At 46.0% G+C, this 9,782-nt stretch overlaps 1 pseudogene; it reads left to right on the forward strand.

Moving 5' to 3' along the window:
• Positions 1-3,808: 3,808 nt before the first annotated feature.
• On the forward strand, positions 3,809-4,299 carry LOC115634201 (annotated as a pseudogene).
• The last annotated feature ends 5,483 nt before the right edge of the window (positions 4,300-9,782 follow it).

Raw genomic sequence — 9,782 nt, forward strand, 5'->3', positions numbered from 1 at the left:
ACCGCGGCAGCGGCCCCACAGAATCGGCGCAGACGACGTCCCACGCTGCCTCCGCTGGTTTGAAGTGCATCTTGCCTGCCGTCAGCTGTTGCTGGACTTTATAGCGTTGGCACAACAGGCACTGGTGTACATACTTCGCTACGTCGCGATACAGACCAGACCAGTGGTATCGGTCTGCAACGCGTGCACAGGTTCGGCGTACTCCCATATGGCCCGCCGTTGCGTCGTCGTGGCATTCGCTCAACACCTCCTGTCGTAGAGGCACGGCCACGCATAGCCTCCATGGTGACACCTCATCTTCTCCTAGCACGTGAGCGATGCGGCGGTACAGCCTGTCGTTCTGTATGGCGTAATCTGGGTACTTGCTGGGACTCTCCAACACCGCTGCCGTCAGCCGCTGTAACCATTTACAAGTTGGTGCTGCCTCTGACTCCACGTGTGCACGGCCGATCACCTCGCGTGGTTGTCGTGACAGTGCGTCGGCCACCACATTCAAGGCTCCTTTTCGGTACTGGACATCGAAGGTGTACTGCTGCAGCTCCAAAGCCCAGCGTGCGATGCGGCCGGTGGGGCTCCCAATCGAGTTGAGCCAACGCAACGCCAAGTGATCGGTCACGACAGTGAAATGGTAGCCTTCCAAATAGTGTTGCAGTTTTCGGATTCCCCAAACAATTGCGAGGCACTCCTTCTCCGTGGCGCTGTAGTTGACCTCCGCTTTCTGCAGTTTCCTACTAGCGTAGGAAATTACGTGTTCGTGGCCGTCTATGTCTTGTGTCAGAACCGCGCCCAGCCCACACTCGCTAGCGTCCGTCTGTAGACAGAAGCGTCGAGAGAAATCGGGGCACGCCAACACCGGAGCTTCCATCAGCTGCTTCTGGATACACTGGAATGCCTCCTGGTGCTGCTTTCCCCAACTCCACTTGTGGCCGTTCTTCAACAGTCCGGTGAGGGGCCCAACCGTTGTGGCGAAATTTGGTATGAAGCGTCGACACCACGAGGCCATTCCAATGTACTGCCGCAATTGTTTTAGGTTTGATGGCGGCTTCAGCTCGTGGATGCCCGCCTCCGTCACTAGATTCCCCAGGTACCTAATGGATTTACGAAAGAATTCGCACTTATCTCGATTTATTCGCAGATTGGCCGCTCGCAGTCGCCGGAAAACCTCGCGCAAGTTGCTCAAGTGTTCCTCGAACGTCCTGCCGACCACTACTATGTCGTCGAGGTATGCAAACGCGTGCGGTGCCATGTCCGGGCCGATGACTCTGTCCAACGCCCTCTGGAATGTTGCGGGCGCAGAATGCAGGCCGAACGGCATCACACGCCACTGGAACAGCCCGCGTCCTGGCACCGTGAACGCTGTATATCGCTGGCTTTCGCGCTCCATCGGAATCTGTCAGTACCCATTCCGCAAATCGATGCTACTTATGTATTTGGCCTGGCGCAGCTGCTCCAAAATGTGCTGGATCCGCGGAATTGGGTACGCATCTGGTTCTGAGCGTTCGTTCAGCTGCCGATAGTCGATGCACATCCTCCAGGCGCTTGTCTTCTTGCGCACCAACACGATGGGTGCGCTGTAGGCACTGTCGGATTGCTCGATGCAGCCTTTTGCCAGCAATTCGTCGACTTCCTGATTGATCACTGCCTGCATGGCCGGATTCCGGGGGTAGTACCGCTGTTTGATGGGACGCTCGTCTTTCATCCGGATTGTGTGCACCGCCGCCGACGAGACTCCTGTGATGCTCTCAAAGCTTGCCAGCTCCCCCTCGAGGAATCTGGCGGCCGTCTGGGTCTGCTGCTCCGTCAGGTGGGCGGCTATAGTGAGCCCCGCCTGTTCGCTTGTCACCAAGGCTGCATGTCGGGCTCTGCAATTTCGCCTCCGCCGTCTGCGTGGCCGTGGATCGTTCGTCCGCAATTCTACAGCTTGGCCGCCCACAGTCACCGCCCCGTTGGCCATTTGGACATAATCCAGTCCCAATGTGAGCTCATCTATGCATCCGGGGAGTGTGAGCAGTGGCAGTACTACGCGACTGTCGCCCACCGTGACCGTCGCCTTCGTTTCTTCACGGACCGTCTTCTGTGTCCCGTCAGCCATGGACACAGTCACGCTCACGGACCGTACATTTCCTCCGCCTGGCGCCCGCAGGCGTTGCGCCAGCCTCGGACTCGCGAAGCTACGTGTCGCTCCGGTGTCCACGACCGCCTCTACCAGTACACCATCACAGTCTACTGGTAGCGCGGCCGCTACCCTGCGTGTCGTTGTTAATTGGAATTTGCCTGCGTGGGCTCGCCGACTGTTGATGTGGGACGAGCCCCCCTGGCGTTTCCCGTCGCGCGTCGGCAGCATTCGTTCGCACGCACCCCCATCTTACCACAGTCCCAACAGTAGAGCTGTTGAGAGTTTGGGCACGCGTCCATACTGTGCCCTCCCATCCCGCAACGTCTGCAGATGGGTGGGCGACGATGCGTGTCCGCTGGGCCAACCGCCACCGGCTGTGGGATCGGCGTAGTGTGTGTGGCGTTCATCTCATCATTGCCGGCCGCCTGTGACCGTGCTAAGATTGCTTGGTGCACGCCCTGTGCCGCCTGTACGTACCCATCGAGTGAGCTCACTTCTTCGCCTGCCAGGCGGAGATTGGCGCGTATTTCTGGTAGCCCGTTGGCGTGGACAAGTCTCAGCTGCTACTCTGCAGTCATCCCCGCGCCGCGCATCAGTCGTTGCATCGCTCGGACATACTCGATAGGGCCCTCTGATGCACCCTGGACCCGGCTGTATGCTTCCCGCCGGCGCTCTTCTATGTGGGGACCCGCTGGATATTCTTTTAGTGGGTCTTGGCGGAACTCGGCCCACCGTTGTACCAAATTGCGCCTTGACCACTCCCACTCCTTCGCCTCGCCAACCAGGACTTCCGGTAACACGGTCACCAACTCATCTAATCGCACGTTCCTCATCTCTGCCTTATCTTCCAGATCCCGGAGGAACGTTCTTGGGTCCCCGCTGCCGTCAAATCGGACGCCCCACTGGGCTACCTGTGTCGACAGTGCGGCTCGTCTGTCTCGTTCGGCTGATGTTGGCGCCTGTGGTTCTGCCATCGCCTGCGCGCTTGCGAGCGGTGACGCTGGAGTCGGTGCTGTTGGGTCATCTTCGTCAGGCGCATTACCAGCAGACCCCCAGCCGTCCGCCGGGCACCGGGCTCAACTGACCTGTCGCCACGGTAAGCGACGACATGTTCTCGTAATATGCCGCTAGTTCTTCCAGGCGGGGTCGGTACTCTTCTTGGGCCGACTTCACGAACGTTGCCAGCCGCACCCGCAACGCCTCCACGGTGCCGGTCTCCTCGATGTCGAATTCGCGCAGCACCGTGCTGAGCTCTTCCTTCCGCAGCACACGTATCCAGCTCGTTCGTAGCATCGTAGGTCCACGCTCTCTTCCCTACTTGGTCGGATCTAACCTCAAACTTCTTTGGGGTCCCTACTCGGGCGCCACTTGTAACGTTGTTACTCTGCCGCGGGTATGCTCGCCGGCCAGAGTATGCTGAAATAAATTAGTAAATTAGGCACCCCAAAGTGCCGAGGTGTCCAACGAATAAAAAGAGGGCGGTATGCCAAAACTTCTCCACGTGTTTTATACTATTCAAAATAACAAAACTGCCCGCGCTTCAGTGCGTGTTGGGCGAGACCAAAGAACAAACTAAAGAACTTAAAAATATTTGCCTTCATGGCTTCTTAGTCTTTACAAAATACTCATTCTTACGACTACTCGTAATGACGCGCGGCTGCCCGCTATGCAAAGCGTCATTACATAACGTAGTGCGGAACAGAGCACAAAGAGAAAAACAACGGTTAACGTTAAATTGGTTAAACACGTATTTTATCGTGTTTTTCCATTTGTATACTATATCTCGAAGAGATATCCCCATCAAACAACACTAGGGATTTATGATCATGAGCGCCACTGAGGAAAACAGCAGTCCGGCTACCACGCCCCAAGAAAGCGAAGCTCCCGAAACAACAAATCCCAGAGATCTGGAGAAAATCGAGGAGGAGAAACTTAAATCAAAATATGCAACCGGCATGCGGGCGCCGGGAGGGCACTCGGCTTTCTTGCAGAAACGTCTGCAAAAGGGTCAAAAATTCTTCGATTCTGGTGACTATCAGTTGGCAAAGCAGAAAGGTGGCGGTGTTAAACAAGTTTTCGCTAACAAGGTGATCAACGGAGATGCCATTCCTACTCCAGAGACTGTGCCGGCACGTAAGACCTCGATTATACAGCCCTGCAACACGTTCCCTGCGACGAGTTAAGCTTTCGCTTCAATCGCGCCTTCTCAATGCTCTACCTATTGCTAAAATTAATTTTCGAAATCGAATTTTCCAAAATCCCTTCTTATCGCCAGCTTACACTATGAAAGGATACTTGGGTCCAAATTTCAGCTTCCCAGCTTTTACCGTTTGGGCTGTGAGTTGATCACCAATCAGCCAGTCAGGACAAACTGTTTTATATATATATATATATATATATATATATATATATATATATATATATAGGTAGTTTACAATAATTATAGAAAATAAAAAAAAATTTGATCGGTTTTACCTCTCTCGGTATTCGAACTCACGTAAAGGGTGTATAATTGCACATTAACATAGCAATTGCGTCTGTGTGAGTATATGTATGCCTACGCGCATCTATTCGTGTCTGTGTAAGCATTTTCGCAGTCAACCAAACAGCAACATCAACAACAGCCGCGGGCAGCGCTTGAGCAGCGCTGCAGCAGCCAATATATTTATGGCTATAACTTCTTGTTAAATCGGTCTATCATAGTGAAACTTGGCATACGGACACATAATAACTAACTGGGGGTAGTTCGAAATTCCAAGAATTACGAGAGTTAGAGAAAATCGCATTTGCGGGGGAGAGGGGGGAGGGAGGGAAATTCGTAATCACTAGTGCATCTGTTAAATAGAAGAGGCAGAAAGTTCCTTGTTGGCCTGGAAGGAACAGAAAAATTAATACGACCTAAAAGCATAGAGGAATCAACATATCGGACAATCAATTTGTGGAGGAACAAAACACCAAGATCTATTCTACGGTGAGCTAAAGAACGGAGGTTAATAGGGAGAAGTCTACTGGAGTAGGAAGGTAATCGCAGATTAGGATCTCAGTTTAGACCACGAAGAACAAAAAGAAGAAATTGTTTCCGGACCGACTCAATTCGATCCTGATGCAATTTATACTGAGGACACCAAACACATGAGCAGTATTCTAGCATTGGCCGTACTAGAGAACGGTAAAGTAGCTTGGTGATGTAGGGGATCTTAAATTCTCTGGACAATCGTTTAATAAAACCAAGAACACCCTGAGCTTTGTTAACGATAGTGGAGATGTGAAGATAGTAATTCAATTTGGGATCAAAAAGAACTCCAAGATCTTCAACTGTAAATATACGTTGCACTGGTATATTGTTAATCGCATATGGTGTTTTCCAAAGTAAACAGGACTTAAAAAAAAAAAAAACAGAAAAAATGTTTTTTTCGGCAAAATCAATTTATTTTATTCAAAATAGTCTTCTTCTGCTTCAATACAGCTTTTGCACGATCCAAAAGCATGTCGAACGAGTGTTTTAGCTCGTTGGCCGGTATGCCGGCCTTTTGAATGGCCTCTACGTCTGCATAACGCTTTCCTTTCATGGGCAAATGCATTTTTCCGAAAAGGTAGAAGTCGCACGGTAACATACTTGTATCAGGTAGATACGGCGAGTGGTTAATGGTTAAAATGTGATTTTTGGTCAAATAATCGGTCACAAGCTATATATGTACATCGATGTTCAATATAACATCGATGTTTGCTTTCGATATATCGAAATTTTACGATACATTGAATAGGTCAATATCGAATCATAAATCGATGTATTTGATCCGATACATCGAATATTGATTTTACTTTAGTGCGTGCGCACTAAGTGCAAACTTTGTCAAAAAATTTTAATGTCCAACTAAATTAATTTTAATATCACAAATGGATCTAATTTTAGCCGTTTGGAGGCTAAGTGTGTCAACAAACTACTCTTCTTGCAGCATTTTCCTAATAACCAATGGGACATATAACAATAAATCTTTAATACTTTATATATCTCAAACGTTTCATGTTTTGATCATTATATTTGAATCAAATGCGATATATCGAAAACATCGATGTTTTTTGCTGATATATCGCAATACATCGATGCAATATGGCGATGCATGAAATGTACAAGAGTATATTAGGTTTGCGGGAAGTGAAAAATGTAACAGGCAGAAGGAGGCGTGGCAGACCCCACAAAGTATATATATTCTTGATCAGCATGACGAGACGAGTCGATATACGAGTTTGTTTTATTTTTCCCCCCACTTCCCCCCTATTGGGGTTTTTCCGTAACGCCGTTCGTATAATCGCCTATATCTCGGAGACTTTAAGACCTAGGGATATCAAATTTAAAGTCCAAGATACCTTATATGAATACGCAGTAAATGTGTTTTTTGGAATTCCCCTCCACCCCGCCTCTCCATCACAAATCGTAACTCCCGTAATTCTTAGAATTTCGAACTCAAATTTTGGAAATACCCCCAATTAATGATTATGTGTCTGTATGCCAAGTTTCATTATGATAGACCGATTTTACAAGAAGTTATAGCCCGCAGCTGTTGTCGTTGAAAGAGGTAAAATCGATCTACATTTTTTTATACCCTGTACCCAAAGGGTACAAGGGTATATTAGTTTTGTGCGAGTGCACATGGAACACACAGAAGAAGGCTTGGTAGACCCCACAAAGTATATATATTCTTGATCAGCATGACAAGCCGAGTCGATATAGCCATGTCCGTCTGTATGAACGCAAGGATCTCAGAAAGTATAAGAGCTAGAATAACCATATTTGGTATACAGATTCTCCTGAGACCGAGAAAGGACGAGTTTGTTCATTTTTTCTGATCCACAAAGTATATATATTCTTGATCACCATGACAAGACGAGTCGATCTAGCCCTGTCTGTCTGTCTGTCCGTCTTTCCGTCCGTATGAACACCTGGATCTCACAGACTATAAGAGCTAGAGACACCAAATTGTGCACAAAGATGCCTTATGTGTGTAAGCCCCATATGGGATTCCGATCTGGGGCACTGCCTGCCGAACTAACTGTAATATCATTCAAAATTTTCAAAACAAAGCGCTCAGAACCATCTCCAATGCGCACGCATTCCACTCAACCGTGGAGATTCAGAACGAACTCGGTGTCCCATGGGTTCACGATCATATTCTCCGTCACCTGAAGCTACCTCAATTCAATTGAGTATTCTCTGACTGAAAATATGCATTTGGTTGGTATCCGTAGGGTAAAAAGGATATATTAGGTTTCTGAAAGTATGTAACATGCAGAAGGAAGCATCTCAGACCCCATAAACTATATACATATATTCTGAATCAGCATGACGAGACAAATTGATCTAAGCATGTCCGTCCGTCCGTCCGTCCGTCTGGATGAACGCAAGGATCTCAGAAACTATACAGGGTGCGCCATCTTTTATGTGTTTATGTTTACATACCGACATAAAAGATGGCGCACCCTGTAGAAGCTGGAAAACCCAAGTAGGTATCCAGATTCTCCTAGGTCCGAGAAGGGACGAGTTTATTTTATTTTTTTGAATTTTCCCCCGCTACAGAATTTCGTCAATACCGTCCATTTTTCAAAAGCTACCTAAACTAAACTTTGCACACATAATTATACATAATAGTCTACTTTTCTTTCAAATTTCATATAAATCAGTTAGTTCTAAGAAAAGTTATTAGCGAAACAAATGCACTCCGGTACTACGCCAACAAGCTGGAGCTTCGAGTTCGCTCTTCTTCTTGTTTTGTCGGAAGTTTACCTGGGTACCGGTTATTTGACTGTCGGGCTCGCTCGATTGTAGCGTTCTCTGTTGTTTCGATAGTAAGTATAAGTTGCTTAAGTTGTCCTCTAGCAAGCATAACTGTCAATGAAGTCTGCAGCAGTACCCTTCTTATCTTTGGATCCAAGTAAATGCTACAGATGACTGCATGGCTTTGCATTCAAGATTTTTCCCTACTTAGGATACACTGATGTAGTATTGCGCTGTGGCCAGATTTTGTTGCGCTGACTGCAAGCTTGAGCTCTAAGAACAGCTTGTAAAAATACCCATTTATAATTGGGTGCTCTGCAATTTCTGCGTTGCGAAATATGCTGGTTCCAAAGTGCTCACGAGGGTTTTCACATCAGCCCATTCCAAATAATCCAGATGAGAACTTTAAGTGCTCGTCACAAAAATCTTCAAATTTTATGAATATTTTAAGCATTATAAATGTTGAGTCCCAGCGAGTCTCAATATCGAACTTTGGTTTTGGTAATGATGTCGCCATAATTAAAGCTCTTAAAAATTAAAAAAAATTTTTCAATATATAAGAAATGCTTTGAAAAACGCACCTGTATGTGGGAGTTCTTAAAACTTTTACAATTTTCCGTGCTTTCTCTATAAATTTGAGAGAAGCCACGTGTTGATAAAAATCCTTTGCAGCGAGCTGCAGGTTATGGAGGCTTTGGAATATATATTTATCTCTTTCAGCAGTGCATTATCATCCAAATTATTATCGCTGTCATCAGTCCCGTCAGTGGCTTTAGTACTTTCATCTGAGCAAAAATTCAGCAGCTCTACAGCTTTGAGCATGTTACGGCCCTCGCCTGTTGTGATGGCATATACATATTTGTTTTTGTTTTTTTTTTTGGATATTGAATTCAGTCCAAATAGACTTCAGCACATATATTTTTAGAGGTATGCGTTTTTTTCGGCATCTAATGAGGCTTACATTTATTATATCCTGTACCCAAAGGGTAAAAGGGTATATTAGTTTTGTGCGAGTGTACATGTAACACACAGAAGGAGGCGTGGCAGACCCCACAAAGTATATATATTCTTGATCAGCATGACAAGCCGAGTAGATATAGCCATGTCCGTCTGTCTGTCTGTCTGTATGAACGCAAGGATCTCAGAAAGTATAAGAGCTAGAATAACCATATTTGGTATCCACATTCCGAGAAAGGACGAGTTTGTTAATTTTTTTCGATGATGTGGTACAGGGTATATAAAAGTTGAGCCTGCTCGACTTTAGCATTTCTTTCTTGTTTTTTATTTATTTATTCTTCATACTCTGTTTTATGATGTTCTAGCAAATGACGTTTGAGATTGCAGATGTAATTTCCTTTAAATTCATTATTACAAATTTTGGTAAGAAAAACCCCGCGGAACTCTGCGCTTGCGACCCATTTCAACAACGCGATAAGAATGACCAAAACAAATAAAAAATCAGCGCACCTAAAATTTTGATATAGAGCGTATTCTAGTGTCAAGACGGAAACAAGGGGGATACGAATTCTTTTTTCATGTATCAATTTGAATGTGCTCATGAAGCCTTATCTAAAGCCGAGTTTCTCTTTGCATATTTAAGGTTATTGTTTTAAAAGCTTTTTTGTAAAATTGACTAAATAATGTATTCGTGTATGTGTGCAGTAGAGTTTAAAGTCAAAGCAGCAAGAACAACAGCGGTTGCGGGCAGAGATTCCATTTCAGGCTATATCTTACTTCATAATTGACATATCATGATGAACTTGGCGTTCGGACACATAAAAATATGTATTTAATGAAATAAATATTTAACGATATTTAATTAATATTTAATGAAATGAAATTTAAAATTGCATTGGGTAATTAAAAAATTTCGGCTAAAGATCAAACAAATAT

This window comes from Scaptodrosophila lebanonensis, unplaced genomic scaffold (genome assembly GCF_003285725.1).
Source record: "Scaptodrosophila lebanonensis strain 11010-0011.00,11010-0021.00 unplaced genomic scaffold, SlebRS2 tig00000001-arrow-pilon, whole genome shotgun sequence".
Lineage (NCBI taxonomy): Eukaryota > Metazoa > Arthropoda > Insecta > Diptera > Drosophilidae > Scaptodrosophila > Scaptodrosophila lebanonensis.